This window comes from Tympanuchus pallidicinctus, unplaced genomic scaffold (genome assembly GCF_026119805.1).
Source record: "Tympanuchus pallidicinctus isolate F22 unplaced genomic scaffold, pur_lepc_1.0 scaffold8, whole genome shotgun sequence".
NCBI lineage: Eukaryota > Metazoa > Chordata > Aves > Galliformes > Phasianidae > Tympanuchus > Tympanuchus pallidicinctus.
Genome location: NW_026294802.1, coordinates 23,058,673 through 23,086,468, shown reverse-complemented (window position 1 = coordinate 23,086,468; position 27,796 = coordinate 23,058,673). Strand labels below are relative to the sequence as shown.

General features: G+C 34.8%; 1 long non-coding RNA gene across 1 annotated transcript; it reads left to right on the top strand.

Moving 5' to 3' along the window:
• Window positions 1-13,328: 13,328 nt before the first annotated feature.
• On the top strand, window positions 13,329-18,878 carry LOC128073916 (uncharacterized). The gene is made up of 3 exons (XR_008202933.1): window positions 13,329-13,666; window positions 16,284-16,437; window positions 16,740-18,878. It is a non-coding gene; the product is annotated as an uncharacterized LOC128073916 (long non-coding RNA).
• The last annotated feature ends 8,918 nt before the right edge of the window (window positions 18,879-27,796 follow it).

Here is a 27,796-nt window from a genome sequence, read left to right as displayed (position 1 = left end):
ACAAACATGGAAAGTGCCCCAATGGGTACTGAATTTTGAACAAATGTCAAAAATATTAGAGAGATTTGAAAAGGAAAAATGAAAGTAACAATGGGACAGAATATATTTAGAAGCCTTTCTGCAAGCTGATGAAAAAGCATATTATTCGTCTTGTAACACAACATTGAACAGTGAGCAATACTTCTATGGTAAACTGCTTCGTCACAAATAAAGGTGAAATACTACTGCCCCACATTCTGTTAAGTCTGTCTGTAAGATTAGGTTAATGTGTGTATTAGAATGACTGAAAAGGTGATGCTATAGAAAGACTTGACTAGCATTTTAAGCACCATCCAAAGAAGTAACTGCACTTGGAATACTTAAAGTGTCTTTTTAACTCCCTAATCTGCTATCTCCAAAAAGGTAGTCCTTTCTTGCTTTATTATACGAGGAATATATGAGAATCTCTCTGCTTCCTTCCTATTGGCTCTGCATCTGTGAGTTGAAGCCAAGATTTCTGTTATCTATTCTTTTATGCTCAATTGAATTTGACAGTAAGTGAATGGATAATCTCATTCATTCTAATATTTGTGAACTCAAAGTCTGTGTAGCAGGAACATAATAAGAAGGTTCTTTCTGCATGGTACATTACTACCAGTAAGGAGCACTAATTTATAGTCAGACTGATTCCTTAAAAACACCAGTCTGCAGTACTTGTGTTTCTCAGCCATTCTGTAGCAACGGACTTGGGGATGGCTCAGACACTGCAGAAAAAGAATATTCTAATATAGGTGGTTTGCATATGTACCACAATGCATGTCTTTTCTGTCCTGCTCATGTAGTATGACAAACAGATGGTGCTTCATACCTTTAATTAATAATTTGAATGTCATGTATTCCACCCTTAAAACATATGAAAAATAGCTTATTTCATCAGATAAATTCTGTACTTACTTTTTTGTCTTTTTTTTTTCTTTTTTTCTGTTTGTTTTTCTTTTCTTTATAGTATAAAAAAGTGTTTATTTTCTGCATGTATAGCAAAACTCATCTTGGCATACATGAATACAATCTCTTAATTTGTGATGCCTGTAGATACTATCTGATCTTATATGTATGAAACTGCATTACATTGCAATACAATTCCTCTTGAGAAAAATACTTCGCACAATTACCACTGCTAGAGTATGTGGCAATTCTTATAAGGGTAGGTAGGGACAGGTCAAGGGGAAATGGCTTTAAATTGGAAGACGGTAGATTTAGACTAGGTATTAGGAAGAAATTCTTTCCTGTGAGGGTGATGAGACACTGCAACAGGTTGCCCAGCAAGGCTGTGGGTGCCCCCTCCCTGGAAGCATTCAAGGACGGGCTGGATGGGACTTTGAGCAACCTGATCTAGAGGGGGGTGTCCCTGCCTGTAGCAGGGGGTTTGGAAGTAGTTGATCTTAAAATGCCTTCCAACCCAAACCATTCTGTGATTGTATGATTGTATACATCTGTTTGTGTGGTATGGAGAAAGCAGGCACGCATGAGAACAACAAATGATGGCAATGTAAGCGAAGACTGTATGTAGGTAGAAGGTAAAATGAACAGAGTATGAGGTAAAAAACAATTGCAGGATCTGTTTATGACAGTACGCTTTTATGTCAATTCACAAAAACATTGTGAGGCTTGAGAGATTCTTTAATCTTCCAAGTTGTTTATCCAGGCAGGAATTATTCCTTAAGAGCTTAACACAAGGAAATACTGAGACTGTACTAAATTGTCTAGAGCAAAATTGTTTGAATGCAAGCATCAATATTCCTGTTCTGCTCCAGTGCACTAGTCTATATTTGATACAGTAAAAGATAGGTTCCATATATATAAGTGGAAAACACAAACAGTAACAAACTATTACCAGAAATATTAGCAAATTCATTATTTATCTGAGTAATGACATACATTAAAACCAGACTTTTAGACTGTATCTACTGAAAAGACAAGAGGGGAGGAGAGGAGACATTTACATGTATAATTGCCTATAATTTCACCTATCTTTTAAGAATCAATTTTTTTGGGGGGGCAGAAATCATTTACATACACGGTAGCTTATTTTTTGAAGGACAGGTGAAATTGAACTTGAATGGCATAAGATCTCAAAACCACAGAAGAAGATAATCAGGTTGAGGATGTAAACAACCATGTGTAAAGTTAACATCTCTGTTTATTCTTACCATTCTACTTATTTATGTGTGTCCCTAAAGAACTTGCTAATGTAACATAAGTAACCAATGCACAACATTTTACCTTCAAACATTCCCAGTGGAGATTATATAAGGATTAATTAAGCAGGTCTGGTAAACCTGTGATATAATTTTTATTTTTTGCAAATAGGTAACAGATTTGTGAACATTTCAGAGGAAGTAAAATTTTGGTGTCCTAAATTGATGCAGATGCAAATAGCATTGAGGAGAGTCTTGGATCGTTGCTACCTTTGCTATTTGTGTTCTGTAATTTTGCAGATGAAGTTTTGAGCAAATAAAGAAATAATAATAAAGCCAAAATTAGAAAACTATTGGTTTCTAAGAAGCTTCTCCCTCTTCTTTATTGTTAATAACAGGCTTTGGTTCACTAATGCATTGTGCATTACAATACATTAGCTACACTCACAACTAAGTTTGCTGTATAGAATACTGAAAAGCATTTCTACTCCCTATTTGACATTTTAAATATGAGATAATTGTTGTACTAAAGGCTACAGTTTTAAAATCACTTCATCTTCAGAAACTGTTGATTCCTAAAGAATTCTCAATCAAAAGCAAAAATTTTGTCATAGGAATTTAGAAAATTTTTCACGGTTTGTCTTAAATAAATGTGCCATTCCAATTTCCATGAAATTGTGCAGCACAAATATTGTCCTACCAAAATTGTATACATCTCTGAAATCTATGAGATAAATTAGTTATGTCACAGAATCACAAAATATTTGGGATTGAGAGGGGCCCTTAGAGATCATCTAGTTCAAATGCCTGTATATTAAAGGAAGTGTAACTAGAGCACATTGCTTAGAGCCGTGGTCAGTTCAGTCAGGTTTTAAGTTTTTCCAGTACAAATGCCCCACAGTGTCTTCAGGTAACCTGGTTCAGTTCTTGATCAGCCTCACCATTAAAAAAAAAAAAAAAAAAAAAAAAAAAAAAAGGCTTATGCTTAAATGGATCTGTCTTAATGCCTATTTTATCCTCTGCCCTTTTAGCCATTCAGTGGATGACACTGAGAAAAATGTGACTCCACCTTCTTTGCTCCCATCCAGCAAATATAAACATGGACAGGTTACACTTCGCAATTTCTCTTATCCAGACTGGACAGCCCCAGCTCTCCCAGCCTCTGTTTTTATGATGCTTCAAGTGCTTTAATCACCTTTGTGGCCCTTCCCTGAACTCTGTTTGGTATGGCTACGTTGCTCATACTGGGGAGTCCAGAACTGGACCCAGCACTCCTGTTGTGACCTCATCAGCTTCAAGCAGAAAGAAAGGATCATCTTCATTGATTAGATTGCAAGACTTTTCCTGATACATACAAGGGTGCTCTTGACTTTCCTTGCCAAAAGGGCTCTTTTCTGGCTCTTGTTCCACTTGGTGTCCACTCGTCCTCTTCTGCCAAGTTGTTCCCAGACTGTCAGTATGCTGCCTGCATTGGTGCATGAAAAAATTCCTCTGACGTGCTGAACAGGGAGGAGCTGAATGGAAAATACTGATTATTCTCACATATGTTGGAGAGTTGCTGTGCTGTTTCCTACACTGATTGGTACTCAATAATTGCTGTTTGGAATCTGAAAAGCATTCCAGTACCTATTTGACATCATCATTTTTATCTTTATCATTCTTGCTGAATAGTTAATTAATTTTTTTTTCTGTGAATAGAAGGTGTCTCATGGCAGATAGGTAGCTAGTAATAACACACAATTCATCTTTTTTTTTCTCAAGATTTTTTAAAGGCATCTGTTATTGGACCAAGTGAGAATTTCTTAATTACTATTTTCTAAGAACCTTTGAGCTTTATCAACAAACTGGAACTCCATTGGTATTCATATTACAGGACAGTTTTACAAAATGTCAATAAATTTTTGAACTGATGAATATAGGACTGTAAGTTTGTTCTTGCGCTTCCACTATGTCAAGTCCTCCACAGTCAGACAAAAGTAGAGTATAAGATACTCTTGTAAACCTTTGAAAAGAGAAATCTGCTTTGGCTTAAAGCTGGCAGTCAGCTCTGTCTCCATCTAGAGCTCACTGCATTGCTAGGGGACTCCTCTTTTTTTCAGGAGAGGAAACAACAACAACACAATTGAAAAATTTCTTCAAACATTTACTATATTTTGGGAGATAACAATTTTTTTGTAATCCTCTGTGAAGAAATCACAGATTTCTCCTCACTATCATCTTTCAAATGGAGAAAGGGAAAAAAAAAAAGATGTCTGAGGATGTCTGAGAAGAGAAAGCAAAAATTCTGTATATTCTTCATCTGACATGAGTGCAACCTACTGTAGGGATCCTGCTTTAGCAGGGAGTTGTACTAGATGGTCCCTAGAGGTCCTGTCCAACCCCTGTGATTCTTTGATTCTGTGACATTATTTTTCTACAGAGTAATATTTGAAGTGATTTGAAGGCCTTGATTGAAACAGGACAATATTCATCCTGCTCTAGAATGAATATACTGATAAATTAGCAGCTTCAGACAAATTTGCAAGTCACTCAGATTTAAGTATAAAATCCATGCATTATTATTTTGTCAATGTCTTTTTTTTTTTTTTTTTTTTTTTTAATGTGTTTTCATTTTGGATATTATTAACAAATTATGTTTTAAATTCATAAAAAGCACAAGCTTTTCCCTAAAAATTTAGAGAAACATATAATCTGGTTAAGTATGATAGTGCCTACTACTAATACAAGGGCGCTTTTGAAAGTAATACCTCCTATTTTATTCTGTTCATCCATGACTTCAGAGCTGGATATTCATGATGTGGTAGTTGACATTGAATCCTCCCACCAATATTGCATTACATCTTGTTGCTGTGTGATGGATGGCAGCAGAGGGGAAGTTTGACAGCAAAGATGCTTCACAGAATTCCTCCATGCAGGAAAAATTGTACTCATTGACATTCACTGACACTTGCTGAATGTTTACAGAGAACAAACAGTGGATATGAGCACAGTGAGGTGTTTCAGCAATGACGCCATCATAACAGCTGTGTAACAGTGTGTTGCCTCTGCTGGTGCAGATTTTTACAAGCATGGCATGCAATTTCTTGCTCATTGCTGGCAAAAATGCAAAGCTAGTGGTAGTGACTGCTGGAAATGCTTTTTCATAGCTGATATTTGCTCTATCAAATAGTGTTACTGAGCTCTTTGTGTCCACTGTAGTTTCCATGGCATTAAATAAGGCAGTATAACTTTCAGAGTGATCAGTGTAGTTCCATTTCAGATGTATATATTTGATTTCTATGCAGCAATTGGCTGAAACAAATCATGTGCAATTTCCTATTATATTTTCTGTATTTTTTTCTGACTGACATAGAATGCAAAATACTGATCACTGATTTCCAATTTTTCTTCCTTTTATACTAGTTTCCTAGGTCCTGATAGAACTCCACAGCCTTTTACCTTTCCCTTTTATCAGTGCATATTAAAAATATGCAATATCATATTTGCAATTATCCTTTCAGTAAATAAAAACATTACAAAGAAAGCAAATTTTTTCTTCAAACAAAGAAACAAGCTTACTGAAAAGTAAATATAAAGATAATGATTTTGTTTATTACTTGAAATTTGAATTGCTATCTTTTCAACAGTCAAAATCTTAACTTCTTTGATATTGACAGTGTTTTATGTACACTGCAGTGTTTCTTTTATCTGTATATGTTGAAATGAAGAAACTAGTGCACTTTTACTGGAAAAAAAGCCAGTCAAAGAGTTTACAAGGCTAGAAGGTGAAGGGTCTCTGTGTAATGGGAAGGGATGATATTTCTGTCTCATGAATGCAGTGATTTAATTATTTGACTTGCTGTTGGCAAGAACTGGTGTATAGTGAACATTTTTGTGTCTGACACATTAATTAAAAAAAAATAAATGCCCCAAGACCCTTTCCTGACAAAAGTTGAATGTTTAACCTATGTAAGATTTCCTTCCCTACAGATGATCTATAATGTGATTTTTAAGGTTGACTTAGCCAAATAAAAGGTAAGAAAAAGAGAATCCCTTTGCTTACCTTCCATGATTCACAGAGGCTGTGCAAAATAAAAAGATAAGGAAAATATTTTGAAAGGCTTATAAAGTAAATATGGGCAGCTGTTTTAGACATTGCCACATGTGCACAGTCAAAGACACATTAGAAAAATTCATGCTGAAATTCAGTTTTGTGGCCAGGGTCAGAGGTTTAGAAGTTTAAAGTAAGTTAACTCTTTGCTTATTTTGACCATTAAAATGTCAACATAAAGTCATGTTTTAGACTTATGATGGTCTAAAATCTTAGTGGTAAATGAAGTCTGAAGACCTCTTAACCTGCCCAGGATGTGAACCAGAGGCTGGTTTAACTTCACTGGTAACTGCACTATAGCAAAGGAACGGATAGTCAGACGTGAGAAAAACATCTGAATTTTTCCTTGCCAAAGTTCTGTGTCATAAATTGTTTGCAGTATTAATTTTAAATTCCTAAGATCTCATTAATGACACTGCTATAAGACAATCTAATTTTGCAGGTTTAAATATCAAGATTTTAATTTTTTTATATGGGTTCATATGTAGTGTAAATAGCAAAATGTCATTTGTGTATTTAGATCTGGTCAACCTATTTTCTTTTGAAAACAATTTCAAATTTTAACTGTCAGATCCTATCACTGAAACTTTAGTTTGTTTTAATGTACATATTTAATTTATTAACAATACGTTGATGAAACTAAAATCCTAAATTGATAAAAATGATAATGAAATTCAGCAAGGATATACATCAGGGTGATTAGGACTATCTAGTCATTTCTGGTTTGGAGTACCTTTCCTAAATGCTCTAAAGGACATTAAATAGTCAGATGTTACACGTGCATAATGCATATTGCTTTACTGTAAAATCTTTTTCTTTAACTAGAATAAAATTGCAACAGTACTATCTGCAGATCTAAATATCTCTCAAGTCCAATATTTTGGACTCAGAGTTGCCAAACACAGTGATAATTTTGACAAAACTGTCACTTATCTAATAAGTATAACAGAATTACATAGGTAAAGAGCAATACAGTTTTAACAAAATGGTGTCCACAATTATTTAAAAACTGCATGCCATCACAAGTGCCAAAGTTTTCACCATCCAATTATCTTCTACATTTTGCCAAAGGGATTTATCAATTTCACGAAACAAACAGACTTTGCTAGGGGAAAATATACAGTATTCATCTTAACTACAAACTTGTTTGTTCTTCAGAGAGGCAAAATTTGTTGTAAGCAGTCTTTTGCTGAAGTAGTTAATGTAGTGAAAAAAGGTAAGATTTCACTCTCTGAAAATCTCGTTTAAATGTTCTGACTTCTTATTTGCCCTTTTCATTTTATGTAACATCAACATATTTTAATTGATTCCATTTTAATCAAATTAGTACATCACTCATTTAAAGAGCATAAATTATAATCAAAGCTCATAACTGGAGGTGACAAATATTGCAAGTCCAAGATCTGGCTCAGTAATCAGGCTCTCTCTTAATTTCCACCTCTCTGCAGTGTACAATCTTTCCTAAAAGAAAATTTGTATGATCTAATTAGATGTGGCATGTATATAACATCTGTATTTAATATCTATTGAAACATTTTTTTCCATTGGATCTAGAAAAAAAAATTCTATGCAGAAAGAGATTTTTTTTCTGATCCTTTATTTATGTAGCTGTTTTGCTAAATAGCTTTTGTGATGAAAGGTATTTTCTTATTTTCCAGTAATAATGTGTCATTATAACCTGCATAAAATAAAATTATATACAAAAGGAATAAGCCAAGAAAACTTTTGAAATATATGAAAGAAGAGAAGGTAATTCAAAAATGATCAACATAGATTTACAAAGGAGAAAACATGTCTAGCCAATCTGTTTCTACTGATTTTTTCATTTTACGATGGGATAAACAAAACAGCTGATGAGGCAGTTTATCTCTAGTAGGGCTATTGATCTGTAAAGTGGATTGAAAGCCGAACTGAATATGGGAAAAATCTAGTTATGGTGAGATGGTTCAAGTGCTGAAACAAGTTGTTCAAAGAGGCTGTGAAGTCTCCATACTAGAGATGTTAAAAAACACAGCCTCTAGTCATTCCTGCTTTGCATGCCATTATTGGACCAGATGATCTCCAGATGTTTCTTCTAATCTTACCTTTTCTGGGAATCTGTGACTCTGTGAAGGACTTTTTCCCCATTTGTTGTACACTTAACCTTGAAAATATTTTTTGTTTAGTTAGTTTTATTATTTTATTATGTTTATTATTGGAGTTGTTTTATTTTCAGTATTGATACTTAATGCATAAATCTTTGCTCAAGTGCCTGGTTGAAGTACTTCCCAAGAATTTGTAGAAAATGATCAGGAAAGACTTACAAAAATTTTCATCAGAGTGTCATGAAAAAGCCAAGAGACAGCAAATTATAGGCAATGTTTTCCACATTTGTTCAGGATTAGAAGAAATTACTGTTTCTGGGAATTTATACCATTGTCATGTCATAAATATAATGTGGTATTGCTCCTGCTTCCTCACTGGCAGAATACAGAAAGAATTCTGGCACAAATACTGTACTTGTACTTCTAAAATTGATTTCCCAAACATCCACAGACCTGGAAATTGTGTATTGCTGATTGCTGAGCTAATAAATTTGATCAAAAGACTATTCAAGAAAAGTAAAAACAAAAGTTTGTTAGTATACCTGAAATGCATTAACTTTGAGTGAATTTTGTTACGCAGATTTCTATTCTTCATTCTGCTGTAATAAAATTGATGATTATGTCGTCAGATTTTCATAACTATACAATAGGAAAAATTACTTATCTGCTTTATTCCTGGTCCTTGAATACTTTTACAGAATTCTTTCACCGATAACATCCTTTACATGGCATTTTTACTGGTAAATTATGGGAGATATTAAAAGTCTGACTTCAGATTCTGACAGATTTTACAATATGATTGACAAGCATATACTGCACAGTTGTTTTGGAGCTACACTCTTTAAATTAAAAGAAAACAAAAATAATCATCTGTATTATCACATCCTGTGCAGAGATTTGTACTCAGAAATGCTACCTTCTCTGTGTGTTTTGTTTTGTTTCTTTTTTTGTTTGTTTTGTTTTTTTAAAATATCATGAGAACTGACTTTATGTCAGTGTAGTGGAAATGCTAAGTGATGGCTTGAACCAGTGATTAAGCACCTGATGGGAAGGCAGGGCCAACCCCGGAGAGCTCAGGTGCATGCAATGTACCTGAGTGACCAGAAGAGGTGGAGCCAGGATTCATTCCTTCCCAGACCTCCTTTGGGAGTTGGCAGTGGAGGTAAGGGTGTTTTTCTAGTGATCTCTGCATACCTGAGGCCTTCTAAAAGTAAGCAGATTCTTTCATTTCTTTCTGTGGCTGTTGTGTTTGAGTACGTCCTTATTTGTTGCAGCCTAGGACCTTGCTGGCTCTGCTGTCACTGCTGTGCTTTCTTTTGTGTTTCAGTAGGTAAATACAGCTAATTATCAGTGTTGATCTTGCAGATAAGACACAATCTATACTTCTGAAAAACTAAACAAAAACATGCCCCATTAAAAATTGCATGATCACCAGCAGTAGTAGCTGCAATTGTGAGTACTGAGATCAGATTCACTCACAGTCAACTACTCTGGGATCTTGGTAGGTATTTGATCATTTTGGAATGTCTAGCCAAATGAAAATTTGTATTTTCATTTTGGTTTTGCAGGTATATCCAAAGCTAAGCAACATGTAATGGTGTTCATGGGTTGATGTTATTCAGAGCAGTTTGCGAAACTTCTACAGTTGTGGGAAGGGAAATACAAACCAGATTGTAATTCTCAAATTACTTTTGCTTATGAAAGGTGCTTCCTTTAACAGAGTTTTTTATTATGTGGTTTTTACAAGGATGGGGGAGTTATCACCTCAGTGTTTTGCCAGATCTGTAGTATAAATCAGATTCTCTTAAATGGCTCCAATAAGGATAAACTGTTTAAAGTAAAGCCTACATATTGTTTATACTTCACTAGAATTACATTTACAAGGCCTCTTATTTATTTCTAAATATGAACTGGAGATGCCAGGCACTATACCTGCTAATGGGAACACACTTGACTTATCCCCTATGTGAAGTATTGGTTTTCATAGGTATTGGCAATATAGAGATATTTCCGCGTTTCAAGATGAATCTTCAGGTGTAATATATGATCTTTCTGAACTTCACAATAAAGAAGAAACAGCCTCTTGTTTGAAAGCAAACAATTGTGTGAAAACATGCAAAAATACCATATATTAAATATGAATTCAGTTAGCACATTTTTCAAATTAACTCAATGAAGGAATGATAAATATTCATTTTATCCTTTCCCACTGGCACACAAAAAAAATTAAATACAGTTAATTATAGCCTTCTAAATGTGATTATTAATCAGTTTTGTAGCAACATGTTGTTTATACTCAGATGTATGCAACTCTTCAGGTTTGTTTCCCAGATGAGTTTCATTCAGTTCCAGCAATAATACTGCTGACGAACTGGACTTTGCTCTTCTATCGATACACAAATACACAAACTTCACAACGAAAAAGTAAATTAGGAAATACACACAGAAAAGCATATGAGTGTAAAGACTCACACATGTATATGAAATACCCAATCATCCTGTATTAAAGTAGTATCCAAGAGCTGGTAAAAACTAACCACACTGAAAATACTCTGATATTATATTGGTATCTTCTGTGAAAACAATTTGTGATATATTCTAAGAAAGTTTTGACAAGAAGAGTTGCAAGAGAAAATTCATCAAAGAGTACGTGGAATGCTTGACAGTGCCTCCTTTACCACTAAGGGTGTCTTCAGGGACTCTACATGTTTTATGTTAGGCCATGGCTTCTTAAGACATGAAAGAAACCTCAGCTCTGCCCTGGTAAGAATTCCACTGTTTTAGTGCAGAACTTGTGAACATTGACTTCAGCAGTGAATCCTGATGCTTTGGAAAATAATTTATTTTAATACATCTCTTTTGTTTTCCTTTTGCTTTCCTTTTCCCTCTTGAACAACTATTATGCTTATCTTCAGGCAGATGCCATTTGTCAGATTTTAGACTTCTCTTCATGAGTTTGATCCAGTGTGCTACAAGATTAAGTGTATCAAAATTGGTTATTGAAATACAGGAGCAAGATATCACTTTTTTCAAGACCCTCTGGAGATCACTTAGTCAGCTCCCCTCTGCTGAAACAGATTCCCCAGGTTAGGCTGCACAGGAAACAGTCTATATGAGTTTTGAATATCTCCAGAGAAAGAGATTCCACAATCTCTATGGATAGCTTGCTCCAGTGCTTAGTCACCCTCAAAGTAAAGAAGTTTTTCTCATTTTTATAGGGAATTTCCCATGTTCCAGTTTGTGCCTTTTTCCTGTCTCTGGACAACATTAAAGAAATCTGGACCCACTCTCTTGAAACTCATCCTTCAGATATTTCTAAAAGTTGATGACATCCTCTTCCAGTCTCATCTTGAGTGATGGGGCAGGTGCTGAGTTCTGCTGGTGACAGCAACAGGATGAGAGGGAATGGCAGGGAGCTGGGTCAGGGAAGGGTCAAGTTGGATGTTAGGAAAAGGTTCTTCACCAGAAGGTGGTTGGGCACTCACCAGGGCAGTGGGCATGGCCCTATATTGACAGAGTTCAAGGAGTGTTTGAAAAATGCTATTAGAAATACTGTTGGACTAGATGATCTTACAGGTAATTTCCAACCTTGTGATTCTATGATTCTATGATTTTTGGGTGTTCCTTTGTAGAGGCAGGCATTTGATTCAACAACTCTCGTGAGTCTCTTTCAACTCAAGGCATTCTGTGAGTCTATGGTTCTCCAGAACAAACAGTCCCATCTTTCCATATTAGAGAGATGCTCCAGGCTCCTCCTCATCTTTGTGGCCCTCCACTGGACTCTTTCTAGAAGTTTCAAGTCTTTATTCAACTGTGTAGCCCTGCTGAGGACAAAGAACTCCAGATGAGGCCTCAGCAATGGGAACAGGGGAAATTTTCCTTTAGCTATATCCATGCAAGCCCACAGACTGTGGTAGTTTAAAACAAGATTAAGTGCAGAATAGGATCATACAATTTTATCTTTTGTTTTACGTTACTTTAAAAATACGTTATATCTTTTTCCCCTTTTTTTTTCCCTTTTTTTTTTTTTTTTTGGATCTACATTGACTCCCATATATCACAGAAAAGTTACCTAACTTGCCATATTACACTGCAAATTTCCTTTAAAAAATCAGTCACTGTGGTAGGTCAGAGGCAGGTATTAACAACTCTGGCAAACTTCTACGATGAGCTTTTTCCCTATTAACATCAAAAGAGTTCTGATTTCTTTAGCCTCCAATATGTAACTGTCCACAATACGAAACTAATAGTACCTTGAAAGTCCCTGTGTAGAGATGACAGTCTGTCGAAATTTTATGTTACAGTGATGACTGAAATTTTAGTCAGGATGAAATATACTGTGCAACTGTCTAGTGGATGCAGTCTTAAAAATTATTATAATTATATAACAACTTTAGATGTCCATCTCTTTGGCACAATATAGCTGAGATAATTATTCAAAAATAAATAGAAACAGCATTAGTATGTAACTTAAGGGGAAATAATATACATTATCAAAAAATACCAGATGAAATTTGTTTGCTCCTTTCTGCAACATATTTATTCCATCAATAACTATAAATGAATTGATGGATATTTTGGTAAATAGTTTTTAGAATTTGCTTTGCATTAAAGAACTACTTTTTGTCTTTAAAATTCATAGCAAATTGGTGTCAAACTGTGTGCTTCAAGTACTAAAAAAATAAAATAAAATTAAAAAAAAAAACAAAACCACAAACATGTAAAATACAATTGCTAATAAGGGAAGACTTGGATCATGTTGCCAGCTCTTAGTGAAGAAAATGGTTTTACATAGGAGAAGAAATGAGTCAAGGGTTAGGAAAATTATTACCCATCACAGAAACCCAATAGAAACCCAATAGTTTTTATTCAAAGTGAAATAATGGACCAGATATAAGTTTATTAGAGTGGTGGTACTGTACAGAGAGCTTGAGAGTAGTCTCCACTGAGACTTCATGGCATACAGTGGATCTCAGCTACACAGGATTCATAGTTCAGTGCTGAAATTGATTATGCACCTTTTTTTTCCCCCAAGTGTTAACAGAGAAAATAAACACTGCCTGTAATGTCTGGAAACTGGTACTGAGCTACATTGTAAAAAATGGAGTAAATAAGAGCTCAGAATCTAGTCCTAACCAAATCTTGGCCTAACCAATGTGTTTGGCCACTTCAAAGAGACAATTCTAGGCTCACCTCTCAGTGACAGCTCTGTGAACTGCCTCCAGCTTCTTAGCATGTTTTTAAGAGCCTGCTGGCACCTTGCAATTATCACTCATCAGTCATTTCTCAAGAGACTTGCTTTTACTTCCTGAAAGGTAATCTGACATTTTTCACATGTTGGTGCTGTACCGTGCACATGTTCCTTACTACGCAACTTCATGTACCAGCCTCTGCTCATCAGGGATGTCTTATAGAGGTGTGGTGGCTTTTCATAGATGAATGATGTAGGCACCCTTTCTTGTCTGGGCAGCACATTTGTTAACATTTATCATTGGGATCCTTCCTTGGTCTCTCAATCTTATGTACTACAAGAAAAATGAAACTGTAAAGATCGATGCGTCAATATATGTTGCCTGTGAAAATGTCAGCTGGAGTCAGTGAAAGGAATTAAGTATGTAAAAGCAGAGTAGTGAAATCGTAAACAGCCTCAAGAGGCATTTCATTTTTTTTCTGTTTTTATATATATTTTTCCTATAGTAAAAAGAGTAACTGGGGCTAGGACTGTGGTATTTACGGAAAGGATGTATACTTGCTTTGGGCCTGTTTCAGCTCTCTTGTTGGGAACTGCTATGGTTCTGACAACATGCCAATTACTAGAAGAATTTATACAAGCAGCCTGCAGATGTTTGTTTTGGGATGCTTGTGTCTAGATAGAATATCCATATTAAATTCTGCATTGCAAAATTATATCTTTCTGGGAAAAAAAAGTGTTAATCATCTTCCAATTCTGAGCTAAGAAAATATTTTCAGAGCTTGAAGTGTAACCTTTGTTTCTAATTTCTTTATCTCAGTTTTCAAGTATTTTATACTTTAATGCTATCTATTTGTGTCTGCTGTTATTTTTGTAACTCCAACACAGCAATTTTTACAGTCTTCAGTCATCACCATCTGCAACACCAATTTGACTTCCTAAGGCATTGCTGACATTTGTTTAAAAACAGATTCTTCTCTGTCTGCATGTATTTTTAACCCAAGTTTTTTATCATGTCAAAAATACTAAGTCTTCAAACGATACCAGCTTTAAGGCTTAATTATAACTTTCTAAGTACAGTGCATTAGCATGAGAAGGAAGCATTTGTCCTCCTAACACTTGCACACAGGAAATATGGCTAAAGTTCAGTGAGAATGTTAGAAGAAATAGAAACACAGGCTAAAGTTCACCAGATGCTTGCCATCCTGGCGGAAAAGGGAGACTGGCATTGACCTAAAACTTCATTTGCAAATTGTTTATATTGTATTTGTTTGCATGTTTGTTTCCTTGTTTTGTAGAGAGAAGGCATTGCTGGAGATATGATTCAAAGCTCAATAGGAAATGATCTTTTTATTTTAGTGGATTTTTTATTCACTTTTTGGACAGCCAAAATATTATCACACACCCGTAGCCTTTGACAAAGGAAGATGTCTTTACCTCTCATAGCTTAGGTATCATTTTCAGGCAATAAGACATACCTTGGAGTAGTTATTTCAGAAGCTGTGAAGAACAGGTATTTGAATTTGTTACAATTCTTTATTTCTTATACGGAATTCTTAGAATAAAGATAACCATTGTCATAAAACAATTTTTTTTTTTTTTTTTTTTTTTTGCATAATTGACTGTAAAGTGTTGTAATTCTATATGTTTTATTTTCTTTTCTGACCAGATTAAATTATCTTTTTTAAAGCTAGTATTTGCAGTTTTCGTGCTTTAAAGTTACCCTAATGACATTGTGTTTCCAAGTTTAGAGAGAAAATAAAAATATTTCTATAATTTTTTTTGTGCAAAGTAGCCATTAAAAACTCATTTTTGCCATTTAAGTAATTTTTGTCCCTGAGACATAATAATATCCCCATTAGCACATAGGCAAAACAAAACTGTCAGCTACTTTTAACATTAATTAATTTGTTATATTGTGATTAAATGTTTGCAGTTATGCCAAGTGTAGTCTAATTGCTAGTATAGTTAGCTTAAATTCCTATGTAACAAATGTCATTTTTTTTCTGATCCTCTTATATGTTATCCTCTGATATATCTTATATGTTATCTATCTAAGAAGCAACACTGTAGTTGCTGCGCCGTCTTCTTTCTATTCCTCACCCATCTCCATTTTTCCTCCTTTGAATTTCATTGCATATTACTCTGATAATTTCACAAGGTAGGACCTTTGCAGATATTAGCAATTCCAGCTTCATTGTAAAGTATTTAGTTTGGAGAATAGGACTGAATAGAAGTGGGGGGGGGGGGGGAGGAAGTATGAAATGCTCATCAAATTCTTAGCAAAATAAGATTAATCTCTTATTCTCTCAGAAGTCTCCAGAGCCACTACCATTCAAATCTAGTCCTTTCCAGTGTAGTTTTTCAACAGCAATCTTAATTTTAAACTAGAAACTACTTGACAGCAGTTCTTAATCAAGAAGGCAATTAGAGCTTTTCTCTGCAGACTGTAATTGTTAATCAGAATTAAGACTAATTTGATGGATCACTTCACTCTGATATCACCCAGCCTTCAGCGTCATTAATTCTGTTTTGGTGCTTCATTTAGAAATATGGCTTGCTAAAGATGTAAACTGAGAGAAATTTTTAAGTGCCTTAGCATTATATGAATGCAGCTCTGAAAGTAATGCCTCCTATTTTATTATGTTGGCCCACAATATTAGAGGAGGATATCGGTGGTATGGCTGTGGAGGTTGAACCTTCCCAGAAATATTTTCTTATGTTTTGTTGCCTTGTAACAGATGGTAGAAGAAGGGTAGCCTGGCAAAATGGTATCTGACATGGAAGTGCAGATGAAGTACAGGTGTGGCATTTCCTCCAAGTGGAAAAAAATAGCACCCACTGATGCTTATTGACACTTCCTGAACATTTATTTATGGAAACCAAACAGTGGATGTAAGCACAGTGAGGTGGTGGGTGGTGTGTTTCAGCAATGGCAACAGTGGATCACCTCTCCTGTTACAGATTTTTGAGTACAGCACATGGGCTCTTGTTCATGCTGGTGAAGGTGCAAGCTAATGGTGGTCACCACGTTGAAAAATAGTGTTTTGTAGTTGAGAATTTGCTCTGTCAAATAGAGCTATTGTGCTCTTTGCATCTTCCGTAGTGTGCATGGAAAAATAAGTAGACATTGCTTGCAGTAGACATCCTGAAGTCACAGTGAGGCTCTATCTCACAGACTCTCATGTTCTTTACAGGGCTAGGTCCAGAAGTTTTGAAAAGTATCTTTGAGACTTGTGACTTTATGGGATGTAAACAACAACAACAACAAAAGGCCAAAGGGCTGTCTCATCCCTTTCAATCGTGTTGTTCATTCCTACTGTGCCTTCCCTTCCACTGTGTTTCATTGTCACCTACGCAGTCTGTGCTCGCCATGTCACTAAAAGTGATAAAAGTTTACATTCTTTTGGGGCTGCATTACTAGCTGACTAGGGCTTCATATGCCATGCACTGGACATGTCTGGATTATAACTCTTCTGGAAGTACTAATATGTAAGTTCCTGATCTATTTACAAAAACAGATCATAATAATAATGTAAATATAAATAAAAAAATTGATATATAACTAGTACACTTAACTGGGCTCATTGCCAAGGCAGTTGATGAGCAGTGCTAGATTTTGAATCCAGGATTTGGAAAGTAATAGATAGAAAATGTTACACAGCTGTTTATTTTATGTAAAATGATAGAGGCATTTCTTTGCAGAACACAGGGCTATGAATTTTACAAACCAGATTCTTTCATTTTCTCAATTACAATAACATTGCTTAAAAAGATCTTTTTTCATCACTTACGTAATGCAGTTAATGCAGGTATAAATGGAACTGTGTATTTTTAGTTTTTACTATAATACGTTTCAGTGACAGTATTTTCTCATGGTGAAATTTACTTCAAAAACCTTTCCATTTTCCCATTGCATTCTGCTTTAAATCACAGAAAATTGCAGACTACTTAGAAACACAGGTGGCTTGTAATCTCGGGACATAATAACGAACTACAAAGGAACAATATATTTCCTTTTGATTACTGTAATTCAGAGCTACTGTGTGGGCAAGAATTGAGAATCCATACCACCCAGGCAGTTCACTTAGCAGCAATCATCCCTTCTAGTAAATTTTTGTCAAGTTAATGTTTGTATTTGATACAGTGCAATAGAAGAAGACAGCAGGTGTAAAGAATTTCTACAGTTACCCCACGCATCTTTGGATTCAGCCATAATTGAACTTTCTGGAAAAAGAAAGTAGCTTCCAAGTAACTGAAATTTCAACTTGTGAGATATCATGAAACACAACTGGAATCAAATAAACCAGTTTAATGCAACTAATCTTAAAGTTTACAATTTCTAACAATAATCCTTAGTGGCTTGAAAGAGAATAAATTTGTAGTAGCAGAATGATTTTTTTTTTTTTTAACTATAAATTCATCCTTCTAGCTTCCTGTTGTCCAATTTTAATACTTCCAAGACCATAAAGTAGCTATTTCTATCTTTCTAAGCTGTATAGTTTACTTTTAGCAGAAGAAATCTACTGTAAATTATTGTTTTTCAGACCCTTTTACTGTAGCTCTAGGTCATGTTTTATCACCTACTATTATTCAAAATTTAAGCACATATAATTTTATTTGTCATAATTAACATTTTTAAATTTTAAGACAGGCAGTCTTGGCATCATTGTGAAATGCATTTGGAGAAGATCACAACTCCTCTGTTCATACAGTCTGAAACATCCTGTTCTTGGGGCTACTTATTCATCACTCTGTGTAACAAATCACCTACATCTTCCAAGTATGTCTTGGCTCAAGCCAGTTTAGTTTGTGTAATCTGAGTGATCACAGCAAACATTAATTGTAGGCCATTCTGGGATGTTTACTTTGTATAACTATACAGCATAAATGTAGGAAACATAACCATGTTTGAAATTTCCAGGACAGTAAGCCAAAATTTCAGACTTTTTACCTGAAGTTCTGTGGCTTTACAGCATATTAAGAGTTCTCCCTGAGGTTTGATTTACATGTAAAAATTTTCATCTTTTATATAGCCAATATAGCTAATTTAAGAAAATTTAATGTTGTGAGATCTTTTAAGCACAATATCTTTTTATATTTCTGGAAATATAGCCCACAAAATTATTGTTGTTTTTTTCCTGTGACTGTTGTTTTTTTAAGGCGAGCTAAAGATTTCATGTGTTAAGTCATTTGTTATTGGTGTTATGTCACCCCACAGGAAAAATAAATAGAAATTAGGTTTTCATAGGAGATTTATAATCTCCTTCTATTAACTGGAAGCTCTTTGTTTTCATTTTCATTTACTTTATTTGATTTCCTACATTTTAGCATAATCTCTTATCATCCTTTCCTTAGAAATAATAAAGTAGTTGTTAGAATAACAGAAGTTATGGGAGATCTAATTCTGAAGTTGATGCAGCTCTGACCTGTGACCTTCCCTCCTGCACCCACTGTTACTGAAAATGCGCTCCACTGTACAGGTTTACAAACTGTTTTGCTTAAAATCATTTATTTCTTCTGCTGTTGGTGTATGTAAGGACTCATTTCATGAAAGATGTTCAACAAGTGCAGCTCCAGTGAATTCAATGATCTATATTTCATAGAAATAAAATGTACCAGTGGTCAGCAGCTCCCCTTCTCTGGATCTGACCTTGGAAATCGCAGGAAGATTCATATAAGTGTATTACGCTTAAATTCAGAAGGGGTTACATTCCCATTATTTTCCATTGATCTTTCAGTCTCATGCCCTTCATCTCTCCATGTACATTAAACAAATCTCTGAGGAAAGATGATACAAGGGCAAAAATATTTCTGAACAAAATCCTACTGTGCTATCCTTATGTTAGTAGTGGTATCCTTATGTTACCTCTCTATTACTGTATAAAGCATGAGCTTTGTAAGGACCAGTATATCACTCTAGGCTTGAAAATCTGTGAGAAGGCTTCTGAAGACTCAGAAAAGAAACAACAGACCAAAGGTTTCAGGAAGACTAAAACACTGAAAGTCGACTCTAGTTACCTGAATTGGCCCTTTGGAAATCTACTGTGTCTTGAATAACAAAAACTTGTAAAAACTTAGAGTCTACCCTGATGGGAAGTATGGATTTCCTTTATTTCTTAACATAGATTTGGTTATTCTTGGAATACCTACTTAGTGAAATGTGCTTCTGAAAAAGATAAAGGTATGAGTGTCTCAATTTGATCCTGGAGCCAGCAGGTTTTAATGGGCATGAGAGAGTAGCAGGAAACTATTCTCCCCAGTGCTGAAAACAAATGGGATTTTGTTGCTTAATGAGGCATCTGGGGTCAATTTCTGACACCTTTGGAATTGCTCATTTTTCCGTTCTCAGGGAGACGTACAAAGCTGAGAGAGCAGAATTGGCCCAATGTAAAACACATCTTCCACTGACCAAATTTTACATTTTTTCATTTTGCCTTTTTTTTTTTTTTTTTTTTTTTTTTTAGCGTCTAGCGTTTCATCTATATGTCAGATACTCAGGAGTTATGTTGTACTTGAGACCCAATGGTATTGTAGGATTTCAATTATCTCTTTCCAGGCAGAAATTCAATAGAATACAATTTAAAGGCAAATGTAATTTTAGCATATTGGAAAAATAGTACATTTCAGTGCTTCTCAAATAAACAGAAAGACTTCATATTAATGTCCTCTGCACCTATTTGAAAAATGTTTATTAAACACCTGAAACTCTCTTTTTGAAATAACTAAAAGTGCTACACAACGAGAACAAAGGAAGACTTTGTCAATCTCTATTAAAAATATTAAATGAGTTTTAATGAAGTTGCATTTCCTTCCCACTCCTTCAAATTGTCTAAAAATTTTCTAGTGATGCTGTCCCTATCTCAGCTTCACTTGAATTGTATTTGAAGAGATGGTGAAATAACTAAATACTCTGTAAACTCTAGATTTTTAAATATTATGTTTCATTATACACAGGATTTTTCAACATTAAAATCGTGTGGCTTGCAGGAAGGTAACTAAAAAGACTTTAACAGCCTCTCCTGAACATGATTTTGACTCTTTCCTCTTCTGATTCAAATGCTTCAAGTATATATGCTGATCAAAGAATGAAATCTTCCTTGGATTTCTAGAACCACACTGTTTGGAATAACAATATATTTTCATATCTAATAGCTACTGAATGAACACCAATAAGATATTTGCATAGAGATAGTAATGTACAAAATACATTGGTTGTTGCTGTGCAGACATCCTGATGTCTCTACTGGAAGAGATTTAAACAGATTTCTCATGCAGCCCTTGGCAGCTTTGTCCTAAGGGTCAGGAATTCACTGTAGGCAGTTTCCTAGTTCCAACTTTTGCTAGAATGCAGTGAATTTCATATTTTTTGCATTGCACTGCTGGTATAATATTCTTCATTTGTGCAATGTAAAACGGCACAAGTCATAAAAAACCCTTAACTTCAGAAATAAAGAGAGGGGAGAAAAAAAGCAGTTCACTGTGTATGAGAGTTTGTGTGGATCCAGCAATTAAAATTCTGGAACATAAAATCTATCATTAGGCAACATAATACCTTCAAAATTTCTTCATTTGCTATTCTAGCTTTTAAACTTGGATGTGACAATTTGTTCTGTCATAGCATATGCTTTAGTGTAAATACAGTTTTTAAAGCAAAGATTTATATTTTCTCTTTGAATTTAACAATGTTCATAAATACATCAGATATATAAATATTCTGTGGGAATTTTTTGAGCAATTCTCTGTGTTTAGATCTAAAGTAACATTTCCACAATGCTTCATGATTCTGAAAAGGCATCTGTACATTTCAGTTACCTAGTCTTGGTTATCAGATTCTATGAACCAGCTACTGAATGGACCTATCTACATGACACATTAGATGCATTTTGGCCTTACTACAGATAATAGCATACTTCAGATTATGTCAGAATGGCATCTTGTTCAGTTTATATAAACCCTTGTTTGCTGAATTTGATACTCTAAAATTCTAGGACTTTATTTTTTCCTTCTATAATATATACCCCTTGGAATCCTCCCTATGGTGCTTTCTAGATAAACAAGTATCTAGTAATGTGAATGACACTGTATAATCATGCTTAAACAGAAATAAAACCACATACGAAGAAAAACAGAAAAATCAGGGACGCATGACTCTGTGTTCTAACATTCTTCCTATGTGTTTCCATGCTGTTGATTTTTAAGGAACAAAGCCTTTGGGAAGAGGCTTTTTTTTTTTTTTTTTTCCCCCTCATTTTGTGTACTGTATGTGGTGGTTCAGGTTTGCTACCCATCAGGCACTCCTGAAAGTAATAATGAATAACAAACCAAATTTTTCCGCATATTTACAAAAATAGAATTCACAATGCTGAAACAAAATCAGTCTTTTTGAGCCCCAGTAAGACTATGAATTGTTCAGGATTCTACATTTTGCCTTAGTTTTTCTTCCATATAAGGATAAAACATCCAGCAACACAGATCAGTATGCATGTGGAAACACTGAAATATAATTTATTTTTAAGGCAACTACCTTAGTTTTTGTAATTCACTTAGGAATCTGTGTAAAGGTTTTGTATGCATTAAATTATTTTTTCACATTTTGTTCAACCCACTCTGGGACAATCAGCTTCAGGTTTCAGCTATGATTCAGCCTTGATCACAGTACATTATTATACCCACACAACCATCATTTGCTTTTCTTTCTCCAGCTAGAGATGATTGAGTTGCTTGCAGCTTTCTTAATTAAAACTCTGCTTATTTTAACTGGACTTAGCTTAAGAAGATTAAAGGATATGGTGAATACACTATTTATGACTGAAAAGGAGAGTTGTCTGGGAAATAAAATATAAGTGAAGCATGAGATTAGAATTTAGTCGTCTTCTGTGAATGTAGCCTAGTATAGCATAGGCCACATATTCAGAGGAGACTTTGTTGTTAGCTTCAGCCAAACATCCTTCTACTTGTACAGTGCAAAAACCATTTTCCAGAAATTATATGTGCACTTGAGTAGATGAAAAAATAGCCTGAATAGCAAGACAAAAAATTTAAACTTCAGGAACAGATTTTGCAAAGAAACTTCTGTATACAGATTACTTTCAGTATTAGCCCAACTTGATTTTACCAGCAACAGTTTACAATTTTATCCTCTTACTTTCATGAGAAGATAGTTTGGGGCATGAGTAGATTAAAATTAAAAATGTTCCATTCTGCAAAGTGTGGACATGTGCCTTTTATGAACTAGAGGGAATGTGAAGCCTGTAATTCCCTTCAAAAATGGAGGTGTAGAGCATGAATATGTATTTTGTTTGGCATATCTTGTGCACCCACAGGAATAAAGAACAAAATATAGTAAATCACTAAGATGACTCTCAACGTGAAAATGTACAGGATATTGATCCTCCCTGAAGCTGTATGGAAAGATCACCTGGAAACGAAGAAGAGGCGATGTCATAATTCCGCTTGTTAAGTATTTGTTGTGTTAGAACACTTTACATATGGGAGATGTGAATTCATGCCTCTCTTCTGCCAGGAAATAATGAATCTGAAAAAAGCACTCAACAGAACTTAATCTATATCCTAGAACAACTCAGGGGTCAGCTGCCTTCACCTGTTTTCTGTCATTCCTGCTGACACTACTGTGGTGTATAAGAGTTCTTAAATATTTCCTCCAGGAAAAATAAAGTTTTTTGTTTGTCAGTCTGCTTTTTCCCAAGTCTGTCTTTTTGAAGCAAAGTGAGACTTGAGACTTTTGGCTAAATAGTTAAAATGGACTATATCTTAAAGGGGCAGGAACTGCCTCAACTTTTCTGATGCATGTTTACATCAGAATTTTATGAAGTTGCCTTTAGCACTTTGTGTCCATAGCTTTTTTCATTAAAAACTTGAGAATGCAATTGAAGTATTTTATTTTGGTACTAAAAGAAAAAAATATTTCTACTTGATATAAAAAGTCACTTGTTTGGATTTTAATTTTTGGGTAGGAATAAACACTTTTTATTTGGATTGGATCTAAATATGTTACTGTTGATATGTTTAGTTCAGTTACCAGGTTTAATAAAGCAAAGATTTCTGTATCCTTATACATACAGATTTCACCTCAATTAAAGTGACAGGCTGAATAATGAAGTGGACATTTTATGTTTTTTACACTATTAATGTAAAATAAATAATCATCTAGAGAATAAGAGAGAGCCAGCAGCATGTCTTTGTGGCCAAGAAGACCAAGGGTATTCTGGGGTACATTAAAAAAAACATGATCAGCAGGTCAAGGGAGGTTACCTTTTCTCTCTGCTCTGCCTTGATGAGCCATATCTGGAATACTATGTCCAGTTCAGGGTTTCTCAGTTCAAGAAAGACAGGGAACTTGTAGAGAGAGTCCAGTGGAGGTCTAAAAGTGTGATTAGATGCCTGGAGCATCTCTTGAATGAAGAGAAGCTGAGAGACATAGGGCTGTTCACCCTGGAGAACAGAAGACTGAGAGGGGATCTTACCACTGCTTGTCAGTATTGAAAGTGTAGGAATCAAGCGGATGGGGCCAGACTCTTTTTGGTGCTACCCAGCAACAGGACAATGGGCAAACTGCACAACCTGAAACACAGGAAGATCTATATAAACATGATGAAAACTTTCTGTACTTGGAGGATGACAGACTACTAGAACAAGATGCTCAGAGAGATTGTGAAGTCTCCTTTTCCGGAGGTATTTAAAACCTGCCTGGATGCTTTCCTGTGTAACCTACTGCAGGGAATCTGCTTGAGCCCAGGGATTGGACTATGTTATCTTCAGATATCCCTTCAAACCCCTACAATTCTGTGATTCAAAAATATGTAAGATCTTGGAACAAAGATTTTGGATGGTCAACAACTGTGGCTTGGTCGTTTGCCAAAAGAAGGGAGAAAGATATTGATTTTAGCGGATAGAATTGTATCATTAGTCACAATGGAGAAGAAGAACAGTACTGAGCAGTAAGTGCTAGAAATGTTTGAGAATTGAAGAAAACTTGGTGTGTGCTGTAAAACGGATGAAATTATGTAAGAAAGAATACTACTGGGAACTAGCAACACTGGTGATTTTTTTTTTTCAGTTTGTTTAGTTTAAATAAAGGGATGTAATGTAGCATAGTAATCTTGCAGTTCAATCTATACAGCAAACAGAAATACTGTGTTTATTTGGAGAAAACCGATTATTTGTAATATAAAGTGGCTTCTTTCTCCTTCAAAATATTCATAACACTCATTTCTTTCTTACTTATTTTCATGTCTTCATGTATTTTCTGTGCAACAAGTATTTATTGTACTATGAAGAGTCAGTATTCTCCCTTTGAGAATACTGCTGGTAACAGCTAAAACATGGTGCAAAACAGTTTAAATTTATACTTTTTATACATTTGTACGTTTCCTCCAAGAGGCAGTCTCATTTTTCATGTTTACCTGGCAACTTATTGCTGCTTCTTCCTGGCTTCCTTGCTTATGCTAGAAAAAGCTTTCACCACCTCTGTCAGGTGAGTTAGTTCAGCATACTATACTGCCTTGTGTTTAAAATGCTGCTGTAGTGCCATCAGTGCTTAGAAGAAGAACAGCAAACAATGCTCTATATGTGGTGAAGTTATGTTTTTAACTTACTTGCTCTAGCAAGACTAATGAGAAAACATCAGAGTTCTCAGGTGATATAACACAATAACATGCTGCCTAGCAAACATTCTGTTGATATTTCTAAAAGTCACAAGAGTATTTCTGGAGATTCATATGCTTCAACTCTCCTCAATCTCGAGGTGAAAAAAAAAAAAGGAAAAAGAAAAAAAGAGGAAAAAGAGGAGCCAGGTAGGTTAGTATAACTGATATTCAGTTGTTTATTGCTGGCAGATTATTTTGATCTTTGGAGCTTCATGGATGCTAAGTGTTCCAGATGACTACATCAGTCATAAACATCCTTCTCAAAGCAAAGTTTCAGTTATTTAAGAATCTCTCACGTGAGGAAATATAATATTATTTATGGAAAAAGAAACTGCAGTCCAAGTCAGCAGAAAGGCCTCCAGGACAATGAAATGCCAAACATCTCCTGATCGTGTTGTTCTTAGGCAGTTAAATGGATTATGCTCAGTTATACGCCAAAAGATACGACTACAGACAATGATGAATTTAAGTGTACCTCTGTATCATGCTTTATTTTTTAAAAAAGTATAAAGACTTATGAGTTTTTTACTCTGAGGTTGGTGATAAATGAATTCATGTAACATTGCTGAAGGTCATTCATCTCAGCTGTGAATGTCTGTATATAGTATCATTTGGTTACTAGTGACTGAGTTGCAAGTATAATATTAAACTAGATGGAAGATTCAAAAATTTTCAAAAGCAATGGAGTTCATTTACTCACTTGATGAAAAATTAAAAGAACTTTCATATTTTTAAAATATCAGATATTCTTTAATTCCTACTGGGAGAAAAAAAATAACATTTAATATTTAATGTTATTTTTTGACTCTTAGTTTCCAAAGGATTAACAATGGGAGACATTGTGTCAAAATTTCAGCTTCTCATATAAAAATTTCAAGTCTTCAGGAAAACTCATTTTCTCTAAAAAATAAATAAATATCAAGGCAAACAAATCTTGTCTCTGAACTACGTTAACTATCTATGTATTCACAAAACCGTAATGCACAAAACCTTTAAAGTTTATATTATTAAAGTGTATATTATGAGTTGTAAGGCTTTTGTTTGTTTGTTTGTTTGTGTCTAGCTGTCCTAATTATATACGTTTAAGGAAGTAATATTTTTAGATCCAACCCTCAATATTTTTAAGGCAATTGTACATCCAGTTCCAAACATTTTACAGTTCTTCCAGTGGATTTCACAATTTTAAGTAATTACAATGAAAAAATTTGAAAGTATACGGAGATTACAAAGAACATTTTGTGATTTTTTTAAAAACCTAATCTGCTTAGGCATTTCCTGAGTAGTCATTGGCTACTCAATTGCTCCTCATACCCCTTCTCTTCCAGACTCTTCACCATCTTTCAGGCCCTTCTTCAGATGCTGCCTAGTAGTTTGATGTCCTCTTTGTAATGTGTTGCTCTTAACTGCGCGTAGTACTTGAGGCCACACCAGTGCAGTACAGAGTACAGCAGTCCCTTTTCTCAAGTGGCTGGCAATTCTGTCCTTGATGTAGCCCAGTGTATTGTTGGCCTTCTTGGCTGCCTAGGCACACTGCTTTTTGTAAAAAACTTCATATATTTGAAAGAGCTGTTCTGTGAAAATAAGATCTTAGTAAAGAGACTTAAACACTACGCAAAAAGATTGAGAGATCCAAATTGGTGCTCACTCTTCACTTATAATGCATGGTTGCACCACTTCCAGATGCCACATTTTTTCCTCTCCTGCTCCATCAGAAAATTTTCCTGCTTGCAAAAATATATAAAGCGGAGACACTTCATGGCTAACTGCCACAAATTCTTTTACTTTATCATAATATTATCATGGGCAAAATTAAGCCTTTTCTTTCAAGCTCCAAGACAAACACCCTGTAATTACTAGTATTTAAATAAATAAGATATATTACAGTTCTGTTGCAATTCTTTTGAAAGGAAGTAAAGCTTTATTTGGAAAAAGACCCCAGATTTTGACAACTACTGCCTTTAAGCACACATGAAAATCACAACCTTTCTTGGAAAAGTGTTTTCAAGAATATCTTCATTGATAAAGCATTTTTAACATTTCTACCTTGGCCTACTTAATATGAGATACCTTAAAGTACATTCTATTTGGTAACAAAATAGTTAATAGTTAGTCATATAAAGAAAGGTTAAGCCAACTTCTCTTATTAATTCTTTTATTTCAGAAGGAATTACTTTGATTCTGGAACCCCAGTGAAGAATGTAAGAGGAATCATTGAAATTGTGGGAATCACACTGTCCTATGAGATGAAAAGACAATCCAAATAAGGTTTATAAAATACCTTTCAATTCCAAAAATCAAAACACCCAGAAAGAACTGAGATAGTGTTAAAGTGGGGAACTGCCATGATCAGCTGAATGAAGAGGTTATTTCATTGGGCAGTCTTTTGTGGTTTACAGTTTTATTCACACATATATGTTAATATATATGTCTGCAACTGTTCCTGGTTCTCACAGTTTATAACCTTGTGTACTAAAATTAAAATGATGAAAGTTTGTTTTAGCTTGCTGGACTGTGATTTGTAGTAGTTTCATGGTATTTTCATGCATTACGGTTTTATATATAAATGTTTGAATCTCAATGGATAA